A 24,076-nucleotide genomic window follows, 5' to 3' on the forward strand; every position below is an offset into this window, starting at 1 on the left:
ATGTGAGCAAACCATATCACATAAAAATTATCTGCATTTGATAGATTAGGCAACTGAGGCACAGACAGGTTAAATGACTTTTCCAAAGTAAAATAGCCCACTGGCAATGCAGCAGGGGTAGAACCCACATCTTCTGAATCCTAACCTAGTGTTCTTTCCATCACATCATCCGAGCACCCAGTATGTGCATCTGGCAGGCAGCCCTGCTAAGAAAATGAACCATGAGAGACACAACTACCAAGTCAATGTGACAACTAAAGGTTCTTCCCTTCCTTGTGCTCCCCTCCTACTTCCTGTTACCCATTGTTTGTCAAACAGAAACAGAATGAGCTTCCTGGGTCTCTTGTAGCCAGAGTATTGTCTCTGCTGGTGAGGGAAGTGAAGCTTCAAGAAGAAAAGCTACTCCAAACAGAAGAGAACAGCTAAGACCAATATATGTCGAATGAAGGAACCTTAAGAACAGGAACTTTTATCTCCCTTTTGTTGTCTTTATGTGTCCCCAGTACAGGGCACAGTGCCTGCCACATAGTAGGTGCTTAATAGAGGAGTGGTGATTGATTAAAGAATAGGACCCAAAGTAACGAAGGGAAAGAAGTCTGACCCAGTGAAAGTCCTGACTGACTTCTCTCCTGGAACCTTCTACTATACGACCCCAAAAGTAATAGTGAGGCTGCCCAATGTCACTGGCTTCCAATGTCAGACCAGCCAGTGATGGGTTTTAATTGACTGGCATGTTTTAACTCCCTTACTTGATGTAGTTGATAATTCGATCAAGTCGGGTACAGGAACAGAGGGGAATGGTGGAAGAATCCACCTCCTCTTTCCAAGCCTTCTATGGACTCAGATAACATAGGAAACAGATTCTAGATAGTTGTGTGAATATTGCTAAGTATGTTTTCTTACTACTTCATAAATAATGTTTCTATGAGTGAGATAGGTTACTAATTAGGGAATCAAGTTTCCCAAGGAGGGAGGGATCACTTTTAACTGGAAGGATTAGGTCAAGACTTTATAGAAAGAGTAGCAGCTGAGTTGGAAGTCAAAGGACATGAGGGAGTCACAGTAAGTTTAATTGCATGGAGGTGGGAAAAGGCAGGGCAATATTGTAGAATAGCTCTTAAGTAGTCCAATTGACTTGATTCTTTTGTACTCTTCTCCAGAGAAATCTGTTACAAGCCCCAGTGTTCTGCACCTAGTGTGGGTTTTCTCTGGGAGTACACTAGAGCCAGCTCACACTTGAACTAATTATAAAATGCAAATGCCCCAAATCAGGACGAGATTTACTATTTGACTGATTGTCTAGACTCAGAAAAGTGATGAAGAAAATGAAAATAATGAAGACTAAATGTAAAAGTGTGTCATTCTTACAGTTTTCTATTTTAAAAAGCTGGTTGTTAAATATTTACCAGCCTACTCCTCAATCCATGCTTTACAACATTGATACCATCGGAGAGGTGGTGAGTTCTCCCTGCTTAGAGGTCCTTAAGCAGAGGTTGGGCAATCATTTGCTTGGTATGTGGTAGTGGGATTCCTAGATGAACACTGAGGTCCTTTCAAAATCTCAAATTCTGTGAAGATTAAAATGCAAACTCAAATCTGGTACTTAAGGCTCTCTAAAATATGGCCCCAGGCTAATCGTATTTCATACCATTTGCCTTTGTGTCCTTTGAATTCAGTGAAAATGGGTTACTTACTATCAATCCAGGAATCCTGTCCTGCTCCCTCTACGTTCAACTGCTCCATACATTGGCACACAATATACTCCATATCTTAGAACTTCTAACTCAAATGCTACTTTCTCCATGAAGACTTGACCTAATCCTATCCTAAGGGAATTTGAAGATCTTCCCTGCCCCTAATGGGCCTCACTTGAAATCCAACAGGAGAAGCTTGCTTAGGGGAGGCTTGTTTTTCAGGAAGGCCCCCCCTTTGTTATCTTGCAATTAGGCAGTGGGTCAGGAAGGTTGTGATATTCTCTGACCCTGGAGAAGGCTATATACACTCCCTGAGGTGAGGTTTTGCTGTGGGGCTCACTTATGGGAAATGTTGTGTGATTTGACCAGATGAGACTCTGGGCAGCCATTGATCACCTCCAGATTTGAAAAGCCAGATGTTTGGTGCTTCTCTCTCTGGGAACTGACACTGTATGTATGTAATGGTCAGACAGCTAGAAACCCTGTCTGTTGGTCTATTGAATTGTGTTATTTTCTCTGTCTGTATTTTTTTTTGTCTGCTTGTATTTCTCTGAAGTTCAGGGTGCTGACTTTTTCCCCTGAATTAGGTAAATTATATATGTTTGATTAAACTAAGGTTGTTAACCCCTTCTGAGTTGCTTTCCTTTAGAAAAACAGATCAAAGAACCTGTGCCAGCAGCCATTCAGGGTATGCTGGGCTGCTTGCTGTTACATCCTCCCAACCCAAAGTGATATTACCCTCCCTTAGGTGCTAAGGCATGTCTTGGACCCAGAAGCATTTTTAGCTTGTTTTATAATTGTATGTGTACATATCCCACCCTCGCATCCATACTGGACTAATCTTCTTTTGTTACCATTTTATTCTCAATACCTAGCATAAGGCCTTGCAACTAGTAAATGTTTATAGAATTAAATTTGAATTGGCAGTCTGTACTTAAATGAAGTGCCTAATTATCAATCCTCACCTAGCCAGATTTTCTTACCAGCCACCAAGACAGCTACTGAGAGTGAAGGGGAAGGTGAAACTGACTCAGTTTCTCACTGCTTCTCTGTGCTAACAGAATTCTTTGTTCACAGTTCAGTGTGTGTACAGAACTGCAACTGTAACAGTTTTTCTGTGTGTAATAATGATAGCTTGATTCTGTAAATTTATATCTCATTTGATCCTCATACTAGCTCTGTGAGGAAAGTAGCCCAAGTATTATTTATTCCATTTTACAAAGGAGAAAACTGAGGCTTATAGAGGCTGTCACCAATCCAAGGCAATGCAGCTAGTTAGGTGGTAGAGCTAGGTTTCAAAATCAGTGCTTCTTGCACTGTAAGATTCCTCCTTCTGTTTTATACAGTTCCATTTGTCACTGTTTCCTCATCTGTGAACCATGCATAATACTATGGGCTCATTTGCCTGGACAGAAACCATCAACAAGTAATTAAAAGAGAGAGCATAAAGTACTTTGGAAATCCAAACTATAAATGCCTGCCTCCTCCCCGCCCCCCTCCACCCCCTCCCCCACTTAGAGACATTTAACTCCATTTTGGGATCATGGCAAATAGTTGGGTATTTTTTTCTGGTTCTTTTTTAAAAACAAGATTGCTTCCTGCATTGCAATTCCCAAGTAAATCCCCTCCTCCAGGGAAAAGAAAACAGCAGAGAAAACCCACAGTATGAGGTTAGGGCAGAGGGAGGGAGGGAGGGAGGGAGCAGTCAGTGAGAGATGAGAGAAGGAAAAAGAAAAAGAATCTGTCACCAATGAAGAAATTAATTGCACAATTAGAATTTTCATCCCCAAAATGAAATTAGCTAAATCCACCTTAATACAATAATGAATTTCCCAATGCTGGCCAAGGTGATTTCCCCATTGGCTCTGGACTCAAAGCTATATATCTTGAGCCCCCCAGCTACCCACAGGTTTCCAGTTACCATTTAAAAGGCCAGAGGCTAAGCCTGAGGCTGAATCCTAGCTGGTGGCCTGATGCTAATGGCAGAAATTACCTTCCACTGGTGGAGAAGGATCCTTTGCTTGTAGTCACCTGAAATCAGTAGCATGAATGGTTCTCTACATTTAGCTGCCTAATTACAGGTGCAGAGAGAAGGGTGAAACGGAAGGAGCTTAAAGCGGAGAGGAAAGAGGGGGCCAGCCCTCAAGCTCATTCCATTCCATTCAATTCAGGAAGTATTTAATGATCACCTTCTCTGGGCCCAACCTTCTGGGAGGCACAGTGGGGGTGTCTTATATTCCTTACACAGCTCCCGTTCTTCAGAATCTTGACAATCGAGTTGAGAAGACAGGACTTAACACATATGAAACAATTTAGAGCACAATGGCGGGCAGGATATAATCAAGTGCTAAACTTGGTAAAGAGCCTGCTACTGATATAGGAAGTTGATTAGAGACAAGTTATCCCACTGAACTTGAGTTTGCATACTTTGTCAAGGAGAGAATCTCTCTTCTTACTCAAGGAGGATAATAACAGCACAGGAAATAGGGTAGAGGCAGAGGATTTGGAGGGAAATCTCTCATTCCCAACCTGGACTCACTTTGAATGTTGTTGTTGAGTCATTTAAGTGATTTCTGACTCTTCATAACTGAGGCAAACAGAGTTAAGTGACTTGCCAAGGGTCACACAGCTAGTATCTGAGGTGGGATTTGAACTTAGGTCTTCCTGACTCCATTCAATCCACTGAGAAAAATTCAAATTAGAGGTCTTAGGGCTGGAAGGGATTTGAGGAGTCATCTGTTCTAACCCCTGCTCTAAATATAAATCCTTTCTATAACAATATTAGTGAATGATTGTCCAGTTTCTGCTTGAAGCCCTCCAGTGACAAAGAGCTCACTCCTTCCAAGGTATTCACACCATTTTTGGACCTCAGTGACATAGTGACACTGTTTGTCATTTCATTGTCAAAATAATTCTCCTAAAGGACAGGCTTGATGATGTTACTCTGAAACAAGGGCAGGTACAGAATCACATTCTACCCCCTCCATTTTCATACTGTGTGCCCTACCTGCCCTGCTTCTAACCACCACCAACCCTTGCCAGCTCTCCTACAAAGAGTAGGGCAATCAACTTCTTACTGGCTCCATTCACCATCCCTGTGACTTGCAAAACCAAAACATTCTTTCCTGCCTACATATGTTATATCTCCCCTAAAGACAGAATGTAAGCTCCTTGTAGAAAAGAATTGTCTCACTTCTGAATTTGTATCCTCAGCAGAGGGTATGGCACAATGCAAGTGCTTAAAACTGCTTTTATATTCATTTATTCATCCTTTTATCCATTTGAATCTATTTCCCTCACATTGGAAAAATAATATCACATCAAGCAATATCTTTAGATTGTAGAACTGAAAGGTGGAGAACTGAAAGGCGGAGAACTGAAAGGCAGAGAACTGAAAGGCAGAGAACTGAAAGGCAGAGAACGAGGTGGGCTGGGATGTGAATCTGAGCCACAAATACCAACCTGGAATATAAGGATGAGACTCAACCTCCTCTCCTAAAAAGAACAAAATCAGGAAAAGCCCTCTTAGACTGACTGGGAAATCATTCTCCATTTGAAAGAATTTTTCTATAAGACCCAATCATCCTTCCTAGCAGCAGAGAAATATGCTTTATGGTCTGACCTGTCCTTTTATTTCACCCTCTCCTTTTTTAGTCTTCTTGCTCTCCCCTGAAGTCACCATGCTCAAATTACTCAAAAAATCAGTGGCAGAGCAGAACAAGCAATCTCTCAAATACTAACTCATCACTACACCTGAACAAGGAAAGCCATGATAAATTTCATCTCAACAGGTAACCTACCCATGAAAGTTTCAGGAACATCATCCTTCCTAGTCTCACTAATTTTTTTCTGGGTGCAGCGTAAGCTCCAGGTGTCTTTATGCAGAGACAAAGAGCATTTCTCAACAACCTCCAAAATAAAAAACCCCCACCAGATCTGTTATTGTTACTGTTCTGAAGGAGCTCACAACTGTGGGCTCAGATACAATCCATCTGCTTTACAAATGTGATTATATCACAACATTGATTTCTAATGTGTATAGATTGATATCCAGAGATTTATCATCCCCAAACATTGCAAAAAGTACCATAAACTATGGTAGCAGAAGTGTAATCAAAATGAAAGATCACCAAGTACAATATTTTCTCATACTCCAAAAAAGACTGGCAAGCATCCTAGAACAAGCCTTGATACCCTCTGGAGGGGAATGTTTTCTTACTGGAGCACAACCGGTTCAAACCAGAATCTGTCAGGAATAAGAAAAAACAGCTTGGATGGGAGGAGGTAGAGGCTTTAGTGGGCTAGGGTATTCATTTAAAATGGAGAAATAACAACAAGGGAATTCATTTCACTTGCCCAGTTGCAACAGCCAGCTTTGATCATCAGTTTCTAGGACCACCCAGCCAATTACACCTGGTTCAGGAACTAGAATGCAGTGGACTGCCGTATACTAATGTAGCAGAAAGAAAAATTTGACTCAGAAGACCTAGATTCAAATCCTAGCCCCTCCTGAAATTGGGCGGGTCACTTAAATACTCTGAGTCTCATTTTTCTCATCTGCAAAATGGGAATAATCACACTTTCATTTCCTACTTCACAAGGTTGTTATGAGGACAGTGCTTTGTCAAAAAAAATAATAAAAAATGTAACTTACTATAATGACCATCATGTCATGTTCTAGCTAACAGGAAATGCAGAGTGGAAATACAGGAGAAAGGGGTAGATAGACACAGAGACAGACATAATATAAGGATAAAATGAATTAACATATAGGTAAAGCATTTGCAAACCTAGAATCCTATAAAAGTGCTAGTTATTATTACTAATACCCCCAAATTGAACTTGAATGGCTGGGGAGACAAGACCTGAAACTTAGTTGAAAGAACTTTTTTTTTTTTTAATAAACCTGTGATTTCATTGGTAAGGTGAAGTCCTGGTGAGAAAACTACCTGACACTTGGCACCTTGAACCTACTCTGCATTTTATAATCTTGAAAAAATTGCCTCAAGGGCAATTAAGTGGTAAGATAACTAGTCCATGACTGGTGGCAGTTTGTGCTGGAGGCAGGGCTCGAACCCCCTTCTCCAAGGTAGGTCTCTAGCCATGCTTCTGGAACAGCCAGCTCTGATGCAAACAGCTTGACTTAATAAGTTGCTTTTCAGAAGGCAGTACAATAATACCATTGTCATATACCTCTCTGGTCACGTTTGGAGTCTGCTTGCTGGAATGAATCTCTTTTATTTATTTACCCTAAACGAGAGAAACTGTCTGATCCTATCACCAGTAAGGCAACCGATATACATGAAATGTTATTACTATTTTGTTTTCCTCCAAGATCTTATTTTCATACCAATAATTTTAGAAAAAATCCTGTTCAGGACTGAGAAAGACTGAAGGACCAGTGGCTAGCTAGACTATCTTGGAAAAATAAAAATAACAAAACTACAGAAGCATAATAATGGAAACTGACATTACTGTATCACTTCAGGGTTTGCAAAGCACTTGATATACAATATTTCATTGGATCCTTTTAAATACAGAGACTCTAGTATTTTTTATTTGAGGAAACTGAGGTTCAAGGGGGACAAGTGGCCCATGGCCACACAGCCAGTAAGTGTCAGAAGTAGCATTCGAACTCAGGACTCTCCTAGTTCCACATCCAGAACTCTTTCTGCTACAGGCTACCTCTTGCTGCAATCTACACAATAAGACTATCATCCCAATGTCTGATTGGTTCCTTAATTTCCCTCTTTACCCTCCTAGAGCTGCTTCAGGGGGAATCAAGTCAACAAGTGTGACTATCTATCCCTAGTACTATGAGAGATACTGAGTCACATTTATATAGTAAAGTTTGCAAAGTACTCTCATCACAACTGCTAGCCTGGGAGGAAGAGAATTCAAAAATCATTACACCCATTTTACAGAGGAATAAATTGAGACTCAAAAAGATATTACTATGGCTTGTTAAAGATAGCATTGCTAGTAACAGCCACAGTGTGCGAGGACTGATTTTGATAGACTTAGCCCTTCTCAGCAATGCAAGGACCTAAAACAATTCCAAAGGACACATGATGGAAAATGCCATCCCCATCCAGAGAAAGAACTATGAAGTCAAAATGCAGAGCAAAGCGGACTGTTTTCTTTTTTGTTTTGTTTTCTTTTGTTCTTCTTTTTCTTTCTCATGTTTTTTTCCATTCTTTATAATTCTTCTATGCAACATGACTGATGTGAAAATGTTTTTAACAGGAATGTATGTGTAGAGCCCATATCAGAGTGCAAGCCGTCTTGGGGAAGGAGGGTGGAGGGAGGGAAGAGAATGTGAAAAACTAAAAATAAATAATTTAATAAATTGGTGGGAAAAAAAACAAATAAAAAAAAGAATAACTGCTAGTAATTTGTCAAAGTCAGCATTTGAACCTAGGTCTCTAGGCTCCAACTCCAATAGACGTAGCAGTATGCTATGCTACCATTTAATGTTAGTGAAATAAACCTAAATCTCAGAACAGGAGACTAGCAAATTTTCAGAAATTTTCAAAAATTCAGGGGTACCAAGTTACTAATGTTTGTTCTTCTAGTAATTGATATATGATTGTAGGTTGATAGATGAATATGAGGAGGTTAGATTAGGCCAATGCATCAAGAAGACCTTCCTGATAAAAAAAAAAATGTCATCCTTCCCAATACCTATGTTCTTTTTGTTTTTTTTTTGCATTTTGGAGGGCAGGGCAGTTGAGGTTAAGTGACTTGCCCAAGGTCACACGGCTAGTAAGTGTTAAGTGTCTGAGGCCATATTTGAACTCAGGTCCTCCTGACTCCAAGGCTGCCGGTGGTCTATTCGCTGCGCCACCTAGCTGCCCCTCAATGCCTATGTTCTACAAGCTATAGATCAATATATGTTCATATGCTATTCTTTTAAAATACAAATATCCCCTGAGAAAGTTAAATCCTCATGAGTCATTCAAAGAATCATAGGCTTTTAGGTGGAAGGGACCTTAAAGGTCTCCTCATCTATGCCTAGAATGAAGCATAAATCCCCTCCTATGACATTCCCATAATGATCACTTACCCTCTGTTTAAATGTTCCCAATGACAATTTACCTTGTGAGCCTCCTACATCCTCCCAGTATAATGCACACTCTGAAGGCAGGGATGATTTTTTCTTTGTATCCCTAGCACTTAAAGGATACCCCTTTCATAACTGAAAAACTCAGGAATTTAAAGCCCTTCACAACCTGGTTCCAACCTGTCTTTCCCACTCCCCCACTCTACAATTCAGTCAAACTGGCCTTCATGATGTTTTCATACATGACATTTCCTGGCCTATCTTTATGTCTGAATAAGTTGAACTTCATGTCTAGAATGTACTATGTCCTCCCTTCCACCTCTAAGAATCTCTAGTGTCCTTCGAAGTTCAGCACGTGTCCCCTTCCTACATGAGACCTTTGCTCATTTCCCTTGGCTACAAATTCCCCCTTCCATAAATACCCTGTATTTCTTTTATACACACTCTTATGGATAAATGTTATGTCCCCTAGAGAATGTAAGTTCTCTGATGGCCAGGGCTATTTACTCATTTTATTTGTATACCCAGTGCTGGCACACAGCATATATTTGACAAATATTGATTAACTGATTTGTTGAAATAAACCAAATGAATTATTCTCAAGGTAACCTGGGGCAACTAGGTTAGGTCGTGCCAAACCTGGAATCAGAAGGACCTGAGTTCAATTCTGATCTCACATACTGTGTGGGCAAGTCACTTAACCCTGTTTGCCTCAGTTTCCTCATCTGTCAAATGAACTAGAAAAGAAAGCGGAAAATCACTCCAGTGTCTCTACCAAGAAAACCCCAAATGGGGTCACAAAGAGTCAGACATGAGTAAAACAACTCAAAAAGAACAGCAGGATAACCCATTCCATTTTGGGATAAATTTCACTTTTTGGAAGCTCTTCATCATACTGAGCTAAAATATGCTTCCCAGTTCGGCTTCTAGTTCGGTCTTATGGTCCTAAATGGAATGCTAGTCCTTCCATGAGATTCTCGGCCCCCGCCCCACATAAAGTCTAAATTTTCCTCTTTGAAATTTAAACCCACTGTCCTTAGTTCTTCCATCTGAGGCCAAATAGGAAAAGTCTAATCTCTCATCCACATTGTAGCTCTTCATATGTCTGAAGACAGCTATCAGGCTAAACTTCTCTAGTTTAGAAATTGATGCCCTTTTGTCACAGAGTCTGTGTCCTTGAATATTCTGGCTACTTTTCTCTGAACACTCTTTACTTTGCCAATATCATTCCTTCACTGGGGTACCCAGATGTTAATGCAATACTCTAGAAACAGAATGCAGGCAAAGGGCACAGGGACTATCACCACCTTATTCCTGGAAGTTCTTTTGATTGTAGCTAGGTGGTGCAGTGGATGGAGCACCAGGAATCCAGCCTCAGACACTTACTAGCTGTTTGACCCTCAGTTCCTCAGTTCCCTCATCTGTAAAATGAGGAAGAAATGGCAAACCACTCTAGTATCTTTGCCAAGAAAACCCCAAATGGGATGATGAAGAGTCAGAAATGACTGAACAACAACAAAAATTCATCTTTCAACGCAGCCCAAGATCACATTTGTTTTCTTGGTTGCCGCATCACAATACTGAATCACATTGAGCTTTCAGTTCACTGAGATGCCAGACAAATTGTTGTCTAACCATGAGTCTTTTATACTGTATTTGCTAAGGTGACTTTTTGAAGTCACCTAATCTCTCATCATTGAGAGATAGCCCATTCAGAAGACAATGGTACTTAGAGCCAGGGAAGAAGGGCTACTAACAAGGCGGGTGGGCACAGAAGGAGATTTGAGAAGGCACCAAATTTCAACTACTTGGCAATTCTTTCTTATGTTCTGATGGTAATAGCCACTTTTCAAGCCTCAGTAAATCTTTGCCCATACTGTGTTAGGCTCTCCTGCTGTAGACTGCTGGTCTCTGTCTTAGAAATAAGGGGATAGTGAAATATAGGGCATTATAGTATTATTAGTTTCATTATTCTGTTCTCCCTCAAAGTCAGCCTTCACCTCTGTGATACAGCCTTATGTTTCCTTAATTGTTTCTCTGACAAAGGTCTATATCACCACTCTTCCTAACCCCTGACTTCATCTCTAGCATCTTACACACAAATTACAGAAATGTCAGCACCATTCTCTGCATAGTTCCAGAGCAATGGCACAAGGTCAAAGCTGAGGGCAGGCAGCCTCGATCAAAAGACTGGGCCTCCTGAGGAGTCCAATGAGAAGAAAAACTCTCTGGGCATTACTTTAACGAATGTTCTACTTTCAAGAGAGGGGCATAATATGCCACCACTAGAGTTTCTTTTGAAACAATTATTCTTTTTTTCTGAGAACATAGCCTAATTATAAACTAATGGATACAGAGGATTAAAAGTTAAAGGGAGACAAGAGAGTTTGAGAAAAATTTTTAAAAGACTGCAGTTGGGATGGAATGCCCTGGCTATGGCCAGAGGACCTTCCTCAAAGAAAAAAAAATCAATTAAGGTCAATTACTATTAAATAAATCCAAAAATCCAGTGAATATTTATTAAGCACCCACTGTATGCTAGGTACTGTGCTAAGCACAATTAATAAAAAGACAATCCCTGCCTTAATATAATGGGGAAAAGGGATGAACAACACGCAAAAAGGAGGCAAAAAAGTGGGGTATGAGGAGACACCAGGGAGTACTCCTCATTGGGGGCATTTTGTTAGATGACATTAAAACCAGTTAAAGTACAGATGCAAAATGGAATATCAATGCCCACCAACCAGAGAATAAGCTCCCAAATGTCCACTTTTCTCATTTCACTTGAGGGCTGTGGAGATAACATTATACAGTGAAAAGAATGCTGAACTTGGAGCCACAGGACCTGAGTTTGAATCCTGGCTCTGTCAGTTATTACTTATATGGCCTTAGGAAGTCCCTTAACCACTCTAGACTTATTTCCTCTGCTTTAAAATAATGGAATTAGACTAGATCATGCCCAGGGTCCCTTCCAGATCTTGATTTGTAATCTTATAATACTTCCTACTTGTGTGACCCTGGGCAAGTCACTTAAACCCATTTACCTCAGTTTCCTCATCTATAAAATGAGCTGGAGAAGGGAATGACAAAGCCCTCCAGTATCTTTGCCAAGAAAACTCACAGAGAGTTGGACACAATTGAAAGGACTCAGCAGCAACAACAATCCTATGACTATTGGGATCTCACCAAAATTTTAACAAAAATGAGTTAGATTGCAGAAGGGTAATGGTGATAGTAAGTCTCCCTCCACTAAAATTAGAATTTCTCCTGAAAACACAGAGAGAGAGATTGTCCAAATGGACCATTGGAACTCAGTTGTGGAAAGTTCCCTTGGCTCATGCTCTGGCTATTTGCTCCCACATTCTGTCATAAAGTATAGGACACATTACAGAATGATTGTTGCCAAAGATCAGTCATTTTGATGTCTGCACACCAGCACTGATCATAGTGTTGATATTGCCCTAGAAACTTTCCACTCTAAGCAGAGAAAGAAAGAAATGAGAGAGAGACAGACAGACAGACAGAGAGACAGAGACAGAGAGACAGAGAGAGAGAGACAGAGAGAAGGGGGGGAGGGAGGGAGACAGAGAGAGAGAGGAGACAGAGAGAGACAGAGAGAGACAGAGAGAGACAGAGACAGAGACAGAGAGGAAGAGAAGAAAGAGAGAGAGAGAGAGAGAGAGAGAAAGAGAAGGAGGAGGGAGAGAGAGAGACAGAGAGAGAGAAAGAGAGTAAACAAATGGTTTCCAACAGGTAGCCTTGAAAGACAAAGTCCCACTAAATAAAGGGAAATGGTCATTTAAATGTGGTCTTCAGTGGATCTAGGAGGATATTTTTTCCCTGAAGAAAGTTCCAACATGTGGTCAAATTAGAAAAAGATCATACCCTCAGTGAGCACCTGCTGTTCCTGTTACTACTGTTGAATGTTGCATTCCTCAGTAAGGGTAGAATCGGGCCTTACGTTGTTAGTCAAATGTGTTGGGGGTTATATAACCACAGAAAAGGTTGCTTTAAAATGGAATAAGGCCATATTTAAACTTGAGGTAGTTAAAAATAACTGAATTTATTTCCCCACTAACTTTTAAAGCTTTAAATATATGTATTTTTTAAGTGAGTCCGCGCTCTGGGACTAGGTTTTGCCAGGCTTTAGCCCCAGGCATTCTTCTCACAGCTGAATTATTATCCCTAGGAAACATGTGTGTAAAAGAGATGGTGACACTGAGCTGGATGGCGGAGCCATGCTCTACAGTGCTCAAGAGCCCCATGGCTTTTTCCTCCATCTGTTAAAAATACAACAATTTGAATGTTTCCCCTTAAAAATGTCTCCTCCTCCTCTGGGAATGTTCCATAGGCAATCAGGGGACCCCCTCACCACTGAATATTGCCATCCAGTCACCCTCTACTTCTCCCTCCTGCTGTATAACTGCCTCCTTTGCCAAGACCACGGGCATTTATGGCTGGTTTCCTTTCCCTGGTAGTTACTGAGCTTTTGCAGGCTCTAATTCCTTCACTGGGATAATCTCCCACCCTGGGTGAGGCGTCCCTATGCCTGCTTCTGGGCACTCCCTTTGTAGGTCAGGGGATGGAATTTGACCACGTTAGATCAGATATGCAACTCTAGGCTGAATTTGTGACAGGCCAATATTTCTCAGATACCCCTTTTTGATGTATTCTGCTCGTCCATCTGCATTCTAGCTATAATATAGGACCTAACTGTAGACCCAAACTCAGGCACCCAAGAACACACACAGACACAGACACACACACACATGTGCACGCACACACATATGCATGCATGCATGAGCAAGGGCTCCTTATTACCTTCCCCAGTGGGTCAGAATGGACCAGACAAAACAAATGCCTGGGGGAAAATGAAGCAATGCCAAGAGGACCATTGCAGCTCAGTTGTGGAAAGTTCCCCTGGTTCATTCTCCAGCTATTTTCTACCACATTCTGTGACATAGTATAGAACACAGTACATTGTGACTGTCACCAAAGATCAGCCATTTTGATGCCTCTACACCAGCACTGTTGATAATGCTCTGGAAACTTTCCACTCTAAGCCAAATACAGGTGGAATTGCTGGAGATCATCTCCAATTCAGGGTCTCAGGTGAGTGCCTCCCTTCCTGTACCCACTGCTGACACCAGGGATAGAAATGGACTCTAACAAAATTATCCAAATTCAAACCAAGATTTTTGAGACCCTAGACTTCCTATGAACCGGACTAATTTGCAGTAATCCAGGTTTGTCTTTGAGGGCCTTTTTCTTCTCACTCTGTGCTTCATCAATCCTTGTTTACCATCCACTGGCGTCCTCCCGTGCCAAGCAGTCAGTGACTTAATGCTACCACCCCCTTAACTGTCCAGTTACCTCAACCAAAGCTATTCCTCCTCTGTACCTTTTTATCTCATCCTTTTTTTTTTCATTCTCCCTCAGAATGTTCCCAAGTAAACAAATGAATTCTACTTCATATTGACACTAAGGTGTTAATGATTGATAGTGGCTTTAATAATTTTCCTTTTCTGGAGGTATCTTTATTTTTATAATAATAATAGTTACTAGCATTCAAAGCGTTTTGCCTATATATTTCATCTGATGGAAACCACCCTGTGAGGAAGGTGCCATTATTATCCCCATCTTAATTATGAGGAAACAGAAGCTAAGAAAGGCTCAGTGAGCTGTTGAAGATTACATGGCTAGGAAGTGTCTGAGGTAGGATTTGCTTTTCAATCTTCTATGCTCCAACTGCAGAACTCTATCCACTATGCCACCTAAAATTCACAGGGAAGACTTAAGAATGGTCCCTTAACCCAAAGGAATGAATCTCTAATTGTAGGAATTTAATACATTTAAGTGTCTTTTACGTTAAGGTCTTTAAGGACCTGAGTTCAAATCTGACCTCAGACACTTAACACAAAATTTAGCCATGTGACCTTGGGCAAGTCACTTAACCCCAATTGCCCTCCAAAAAACAAGCAAAAAACAAAAGAAGTCAAGGGATGGCCCCTTTGAAGTATTATCAGAGATAAAATGATTGTCCACAATTGTCTAGTCAGAAAGTTAAACTTTATTTTTGGCCTTTTGGAGGGCAGTCGGGGTTAAGTAACTTGTTCAAGGATACATGGCTAGTTTGTGTGTGGGGGGGGAAGGGGGGTGTTAAGTGTCTGAGGCCGGAACCGAACTCAGGTCCTCCTGACTCTGGGGCCGGCACTTTACTCACTGTGCCACCTAGCCTCCCAAATATTAAAAATTTAAGAATATTTTTAATAGATGGCATCATATTGACAGTTGGCATAGTGAATAGAGCATAGCACTTAGTCATGAAGACCTGAGCTCAAATTCTTCCTCAGATATATCACTGTGGGACCCTGCTCAAGTCACTTAACCTCTCTTTGCCTCATTTTCCTCATATGTAAAAGAGAGATAATAAGCACTGACCTCACAGGGTAAATTAAATTAATTAATATACAAAAAGTACTCCACAAACCTTAAGGCAGTACATAAGGTTAAATATTATTATTGTTATTATTACTCATAATCTCTAAACTGTAGTGTATAGAATGAAGAGTTTTCAACATACAGAGATCTAGCGAATGAAATCAAAACCATGTTGGACGGCAAAAGGTACGTAACCTTCTCATCATCCTGTTTGCTACAGAAGTCATCCTGAAGATGGTTTTAGTAAGCTTAGAAGAGCTAACCTCCCAAACTGTTCTACTGCATTACAAAAAAGGCACTAATTTTATCCTTCTCAACAGTCCACAGAACATTGAATATAAAAGAATGATAGAAGGATGCAGATGCATCTGAGGACCATTTTTATCCAAACTCCATTGTGTAAGAGAAGAATGATAAAGAAGGAATTTTTGCATCATGTCAAGTACTACATACCACCTCAGGGAAAGGAACACAAAAAAGGGTCCTAGGCTGGTGAAGAACGAATTATGAAGCATGACTCCAGAGGAGGGGGTGGGGGAAGTGAAGACATACAGAGACCCTGAGTTAACAAATAGCAGAAGGCTACTGCTTGAACAGCTATGTGCTGAGGGAATGAGGAAACATAAGGTAGAATGGAATAGTTCCTATCAGACTGCCATATGGCAATTTCCAATTTTACCTAATTTGTGAAATTCTATTGTTTCTGTGCTGCTCAAAGACAGTGAATCTTATCAGTGCCCTCTAAATTTAGCATCCTGGGGTAAAGTCCTGCTTGTCCCACCCTGGTTATGGCTGTGGATGCCTGTAATTGCTTCTCTGGTTCTAATACAAAGTGCCCAGCTCAGCCTACTATGGACATTGCAGTGATTTACTACTCCATTTTTCTCCATGGCCAACAAACAGAAATCAATCCATCCTATTAGGCAGGCAAATGAGGGAACTGTCAGACTGCATGGGTTGGATATTTCTATTTTCCTTCTTTCTCTGTAATCGAGTTTCCATCTAGAAAGTTAAGCAGTGCACTAAGGGAGAGCACCATTAGAGTAACAATGAGACTAGGAAAACTGACTTGTCAATAAGTGCTGGGGAATCATGACACTAATTGAGAATAGAATGATACTCCCTGCTCTGCCAAAACCTCTATCTTCTGGCTTAGATCAATAAATCAAAAATAATTGTTTACTTTGCCTTGGCCAAGCCTTTTATATTCTAGCCTGTGCCTTGTTTTACATTTATGTTTGTGTGGGTGTAGGGGGAGGGATTTTTTTTTTTTTTGCTGTTCATAACATGAAAATTGATGAAGGAGCCTCATTTCCACTAATGAAAGAAACTTTTTTTTTCTTTGCTGACACCATCTTATTCATTAAAACGAAAGAAAATCTGGTTAGTGATGACTTCTGCTGCACTATCATTCAAGCCAAGGTCATGAGTGTATACAAAAAGACCAATTTTAGCACCAAACCTCAACAATAATTAAATACTTCTTCCTCTTTTTTTAGGGAAAATAGTTTACTGTATGGGAAGAGCCTTCAATAATTACCATGATGCACTGCTGCTTATTATTCTCCTCTTGAGATCTGCTGGTCTTAACACCTCTATCAAATCACTGAATCTAGCTTCTGTCTCAGAGCAGAGTTCCCTCCCTTAATTTAACTCACTTCATGTTCCAGCCAAATTGGACTAGTCAATGTTCCTAACACATAATGTTTCATCTCCTACTATCTTACCTTGCACACAGTGTCTGTCCCTCAGATCCACTCCTTATTCACTTCTTGAAATCCCTATCTGCCTTTAAGGCTCTTCTCAAATTTCCTTCTCCTACAGCAGACCTTTCTTATTTCCCCAGTTGCTAGTTTTTCCCTCCACCCCTGAAGTCATAATGCTTTCATTTTTATTTTAAGGCAGCTAGGTGACATAGTCAAGAAGACCTGAGTTCAAATCCTGTCTCAGACATGTCATATAATAGCCATATGATCCTGGGTAAGTCACCTAACCCTTTTTATCTCAGTTTTCCATCTATAAAATGAGTTAGAGAAAGAAATGGAAAATCACTTCTGTATTTTTGCCAAGAAAACCCCAAATGGGGGGCCACAAACTATTGGGCTGGACTGCAAAATGACTGAACAACAGCAAGGTGGTGCGATGTGTATACAGGGTGTCCCTAAAGTCTGGACACATAGGCAATCATTAACTATGCATATTTTCAAAAAATAAATGAATGAAATTTTCAACAACCTTTTAATTAGCATAAATGAGATTTCATAGGAAGACATAGGAGACACATAGGAGATCTCATTAATTAATTAAATTAATCTCATTAATATGGAAAATAGTCCCCAATAGCTAATAAAAGCTTTTTTTCCATATGAAATTGTCATGGCTAAAATTTATGCTAATTAAGTAAAATGTTTTTGAAAATTGAATTCATTTCATTTCTTGAAAATATGCATAGTTAATGAGATTTCCTATGTGTCCTGTAGCATGATGGTCTGGCTGGGGTCAATAAGAGCTGATTTCAAATTTGACATCAGATACTTAATTGCTGGGTAACCTTTGGCAAGTTATTTAGTTTCTGCCTGAGATGTCTCAGCTATAAAATGAGGCTAATAGAAGCACCTCCCTCACAGGGTTGTTATGAGGCTCAAATGAAATATTATTTGTCAAGTGCTTAGCACAATGTCTGCCCGGCACATAATAGATGCTATAGAAATGTTTCTTCCCTTCCCCCACGCTCTGCTTATATCTTGTGTAACCCAAGTCCCAAAGCCCTTTGGTATGGAGATGGAGATCAGTTCCCTGCCCCTGTGGGAAGGGTGGGGCATGGCAGGTGAGAGCTGGAGAGAGAAGAGTTCTAGTCTCTCTGAGAAGAGCTTGGACTTTCTTCTGGGCTCTTTGGGTTCTGCAATCACTTCAGAAACTCCTGTCTTTCAACTCTGAGAAAGAAGATAGATGATGCCAATTCCACTTCAATTCTCTGAAAGAAAAGATTCTGGGAAGAAGCTGACATGAAAGGAGTTGATGGTCTCCATCATGTCCCTATCCCCAGCTTGCTATCCTAAAGATTTCAGAGAACCTTCCCTAACATAAGATTTAAAACTCTCTCTGTCTCTCTCTGTCTCTCTCTGTCTCTCTCTCTCTCTCTCTCTCTCTCTCTCTCTCTCTCTCTCTCTCTCTCTCTCTCTCTCTCTCTCTCTCTCTCTCTCTCTCTCTCTCTTGGTTGAGCTGAGTTACCTTGTTTCCAATGGGAGAGCTCCTTCACTCTGTATTGTGTAGTGCATTTTCTCCTACATCTCTCTCTTTGATTTCTGTTTTGCTATCTATCACCTTGGATAAGTGGATTTCTTTGCTATTTTTTTTGCTATGTGTATGTTCATTGTAGAACTGGTATTTGGTGAGAAGGGAATCAAGCATTGTGGCCTTCCTTTCCCCCAATTGACAGACAATAATCAGAAATTTAGCATGAACCTGAAAACCATATTTCCTAGACTAGAAATATTTAAGACAGTGGATAGATATAATTCTAGTCCAGTACCTGCTCAGCTTCTGGCCCCAACCTCCTTTTCCCCCTCCTAGAGGGAATTAAAATCACACATAGAGAAGTGTGTGGAAAGGGGGGAAAGTCTAGAGATGTCTATTCTCCTTTCATTCAAACCACATAACAAGACCTCCATGCTACCATGTTTCCCCGATAATAAGACCTATCCCCAAAATAAGCCCTCCCCTTACTGTGTAAGATTCCTCTAAAATAAGCCCTCCCCCAAAAATAAGCCCTATTGAGATTGCTACTGTAGTGAAGGTGATCCCCTGCGCTACACGCTACATTACGGTACCCTCTGTATGCACCGCCCCCCCCACCCCGGGTGAAACGCACGCCGCGCTCCGAGCTGCATCCAATCAGAGCTGCAGCAGTGAGCGCGTCATCCTGTTCTTCCCCAGTGATTTGCTTATTGAATAAAGGTACATTTTTTTGTTCACATTTACCTGTTTATTAAAATTGCTGTCAATATTCATTAAAATAAGCCCTCCCCTGAAAATAAGCCCTCTGGTGTTTTTCTGTCCAAAAAAAATATAATAAGACAGTGTCTTATTATTGGGGAAACACGGTATATACAGGAGACAGCCATTGCTACCTTTGCATTTACTTATCTATGTTCATGTCATCCTTTACCAACCCCCACTGATGAAATGTAAACTGCTTGAAAGAAAGTAATATATATATATTTCATTTTTGTCTTTGTAAATTCAGCACCTGGCACATAGTAGGTACTTAATAAATGCTTTTGAATTTCACTGAAATTCTGCCAGATTTCTAAACAATCTACTTCAGTCATTTGTTGATAGGCAGATTACTATAAAACTGATTTAGACTGCTTGGGGTTTAAAAGGTTCTGAGTCATTGAATTTGAAGTTAATGAAGGGTTAAACAAAAATCCTTTTTTTTTCCATTCCAACCCTTATAGCTGAAAATATTCCTAAAATATAGGAATCCAATTTTCTTTATTTATAGTACGGGCTAGAGACAGAAAGTCAAGTCTTGCTTCCAATGTCCACCACCAGTCATTCTTTCTCTAGGGACAGGAAACTGAGAAAAAGCTCAGCTGGTGTAATTCAGATAAGCAGCTCTAGGGTAGATATGACCATAGCTTTCATTTTCTCTTACTCCTCCACTTCTGGCATTTGCTATGTGTGGGCTCCATGACAGCTTGAGCCATCATTCTAGACCAACAGAAACACATGAACCCCATGCCCTGCAATAATAACACAGAGGAAAAAAGAAGCAAGACTACACTTCACACAACCCCAATATACCAGGCTTCTGAGCCACAACCAGGATTCCCCTGATACTCATTCTTTCCCACCACCATTTAATCACATCTATTTGAGCCAAGATCTACAAGCCTCCTCCCGTCATCTAAATTCCCTGATAGATGTGCCAGTACAAACAGCTGCCCCTTTATTTCATTGTTTCTATAGATAAGATTACAAAAGTAGGTTTTCTTGCATATGGGGTAAATTCAGTTGTATATGGTGAGGGGAAAGAGGTGTAGGGGGGACTAGGGTGGCAGTTCTCGGTCAACCTGACAATTGTGGTTGTACTAGTGGGGGCAACAGAAAGTCTGGTCTGAGCCTCCCCTCCTCCAGAGGGGTTAAGAGTCAAGATGATGGGAGAGGAGATAGCACCAGGAGAAGAAAGGAAGAATACCTCCCAGGAAAGAAGTATTCCCTCCCAGATGTGAGATCTGACTGCTCCAAACTATTCGCTGCTGTAGCTATTTCCTCACACAGGACATTCCATCTCCCATCTCTGTACCTTTGCATTGGCTCTACCCTATTCCCTAAGGTACTAGAACCTTACTTCCTCTTTAGAGAGAGTCTTGTTTCCTTCAAAATTTTGCCCAATACATTTTGAACCCTTTCTTGATACCCCACAACTTCTAGTGCCCTCCCAATTTATACTGAATATATTTGGCTTATTTTTGTTTGTAATACATAATGTTTTCCTGCCTAAAGACTGCAGGTTCCATGAGGTCAGGATCTTTCATTTGTGTCTTTGTATTCCCAATACCTAGAATAGGGACTGGCACATAGTAGTTACTTACTGAATGTTTGTTGATGGATTTCCAGTAAACCTACCCCCATATCACAAGGGTAATATAATTGCTCTACAACACAAGATTTGTCCTTTGTTTGTTCTACTCACTAAAGTGCCCTATTTTCTTTCTGAAATTTCTGATATGCAACCTTAGGCAAATTGTATTTCTTCTCTGGGACCTTTCTCTTCCATAAGATAAAAAGATTGGCCTAGATTGGCAGTTCTTTTTTTTTTTGGAGGGGGAAGGCAGGGCAATTGGAGTTAAGTGGCTTGCCCAAGGTCACACAGTTAGTGTTAAGTGTCAGAGGCCAGATTTGAACTCAGGTCCTCCTGACTCCAGGACCAGTGCTCTACTCACTGTGCCACCTACCTGCCCCTAGGTCAGTAGTTCTTAATCTGTAGTCTCTGGATACCTAAAGGATCTGTGGATAGATTTGAGAAGGCCTGTGGATTTGAATGGGAAAACAATTATATATTTACTTCAATATAATGGATTTTCTTTGTCTATGCATTTTATTTTGTGCAGAGAAAAAATCCTTAGACTTGACCAGACTTCTCAGTGGGTCCACAGCACAGAAAAAGGTTAAGAACTTCAATTTAGATGATTCCTAAGGTCCTTTTCAATCCAAAGATTCTGTCTTGAAGAGAATGGCTCTCTCTTTCATAAGTGGGAACCTTACAGGGTTTCAGGGTCATGACTGGGAAACTCATTGATTATACCAGCTTACATAGTATAATATATAGGCTGAATCTATGGTGGTCCCAGGACATTCTTTTGAGTCTATCTTCCAAAAATCAATCAATCAATCAACCAATTAATTTAATCAGCATGATATTGGTTAGGATGTTTTTGATATACAAAAACCACACATACAAATGCTACAAAAAGTAGTATTATTGAAAAACAACAGTTGATAGATCTATGTCCAGTTAATTGAGTGTTTTCCTATCAGGTCTGTTGTTTTCCCATGTGCTTTTCCATTGCTTTAAGGGAAAACCAGCTTCTTGAGCCTTTATACTGAGTGGTACTATTTTTCTCAGTGGACCTGAAGTACTCTGCTGTATTGAAAATGATGCCAGTTTTCTGCCCCTGGTAACAGGAGTTAGCCAGCAGAGATGATACCTGAAATTACCCAGGACTGAACTCAGCACAGCTCAAGCTTCTAACTTCTTGAAATTCACCCTATGCCATGAACATGTTGGCCTACTTTGCCAAAGTGAGTGGGATTTGCTGGCCACTGCTGTCTGGCTGCTGTCAAATCCAGGAGTGGCATCGCCTACCACAGAGATGGTGGCAACAATGCCCAGGCTACTGCCACCAGAGAAAGTGCTGATGAACTTTTTGGCATAGTCTGGAGTTTTAGAGCAAGCTTAGGGGTTGACGAAATGACAAAATGTCGGGACATTGGTATCAATCTATTAGTACTTCCTGATCTACCCACAAAGCTTCATTCAGGCAGATTGGGGTGGGGTGGTAGTCAACCTTTAGCCCAAACCTACACAAAGTTCCTGTCCCTCATCACTTTGCAGGGGTAATTTCCTTTACCACACTCAACTCCAGATTCCTATCACTGGGACAGCATGGTACAAGGTAAAGAACATTGGATACTTTGAGAAAATGACTTACCTTCTCTAAATCTTCATTCTTAATTCCTTAAAATGAAGGGGTTGGACTACATGAGGGAGAGGGAAAGGAAAGAGAGAGGGGGGAGGGGAGTAGGAGGAGGGAGACAGATATAAGTTGACCGTGACTATCAGGTCCTGTGATGAGAGTCCTTGGTCTGTCCAGGTGAGTGAGTTGATCAGCTCATGGTATTTTATTGCTTATTGTTCTAAGGTCTCTGCCAGCTCTAAATCTATGCCTGTGATCATTCCTTATCCACCTACCTGGGAATGAATGTCACAAGCATGATAAATAGATCTGGAAATAAGCCACTTCATCTTCACGCCTTTCTTTGTGTCATTTCTTTTACCTGGAATGCCGTTCTCCTTTTTCTCTAACTATCCAAACGCTATCCATTCTTCAAGGCCCAAGTCAAGTCACAATTCCATGGAATCTTTGTTCACTCTCCCAATCTAGAGCGAACTCTCTTTCAAAAAGTCATAGTCCATATTGTCTATATTGCACATTTGGCAATGAGCATAAACTATCTCAGGGTGGTCCCGTATATGCAGTGGAGAGAATGCTGGACTTTGCAGTCAGGAATACTGAATTCAAATCCTGCCTCAGTGACTTTCCATCTGTATAAGCATGGGCAAGTCAATTAGCCTCAACCTCAGTTCCTTCATTTATAAAATGGGAAGGATAATAGTACCTGCTTCCCAACTAGCTGGCCCAATGGATATAGCATTGGGTCCGGAGACTGGAAGACCTGAGTTCAAACCCAGCCTCACACACTTATCAGCTGTGTGACCCTGGTCAAGTCACTTAACCCTGTTTCACCTCAGTTGCCTCATCTATAAAGTGAGCTGGAGAAGGAAATGTCAAATCACTCCAGTATATTTGCCAAGAAAACTCCAATGGGGTTGCAAAGTCAGATATGACTGCAAAATGACCAAACAACAACAGTAGCTAAAGATCCAAACTTGAAAGTCAGGAAGACCTGGGTTCAAGTTCTACCTCTGACACATACTACCTGGGTAACCCTGAACAAGTCGCTTAAATTCTCCATGCCCCAAGAAATTCTCCAGGACTAAATTGCAGGGCAGTTACAGGCCTGCATGGGTAGAGGGAGTTCCATATACCCATAAAATCATAGGTCTTGTCCAATAATATTAATAATAACTTGGTTAAGATAAAATAGTCAAAAAAGAGTTTCTTCTGAACCTTCCTTAATGAAAAGATTAAAAATTTTATTACTAATTGGCCTATCAGTTATTGGGATGTAAATAATATTTTTCTAATATGCTTGAAAATCATTTGTTCTCTTAAATGGGTCAAACATTCCCCCCTGCAATCTTGTTTATACTCCTCATTTGTTTAGCAAACCCTTTCTTCTAAATAGTGAAAAGGTGAAAACTTCCTGAGCCTGAGTCATAACATCACACATTTCTAATTAGTGGGCTCTGAGGCCCACAGCTTCAACTGTACCTTTTAACTCTTTCGAGGTTTTAGGCAGGCCCAGCTCTACCTGAGTGCCTTGTAATGTCCTTTTTACTTAGGCCCTTTAGTTCTGTTGTGCACCACCAAGACCTACTCAAACGGGAGAAACATTTTGGCTGCTTTTAGTCAAACACCAGACCCCTCATCAATCCTTGCAATGGTTCTGAAAACCTGTTTTTTTC

Source organism: Petaurus breviceps, unplaced genomic scaffold (assembly GCF_028583685.1).
Source record: "Petaurus breviceps papuanus isolate PSGF00001 unplaced genomic scaffold, PetGlider_PUasm1.0 118, whole genome shotgun sequence".
Lineage (NCBI taxonomy): Eukaryota > Metazoa > Chordata > Mammalia > Diprotodontia > Petauridae > Petaurus > Petaurus breviceps.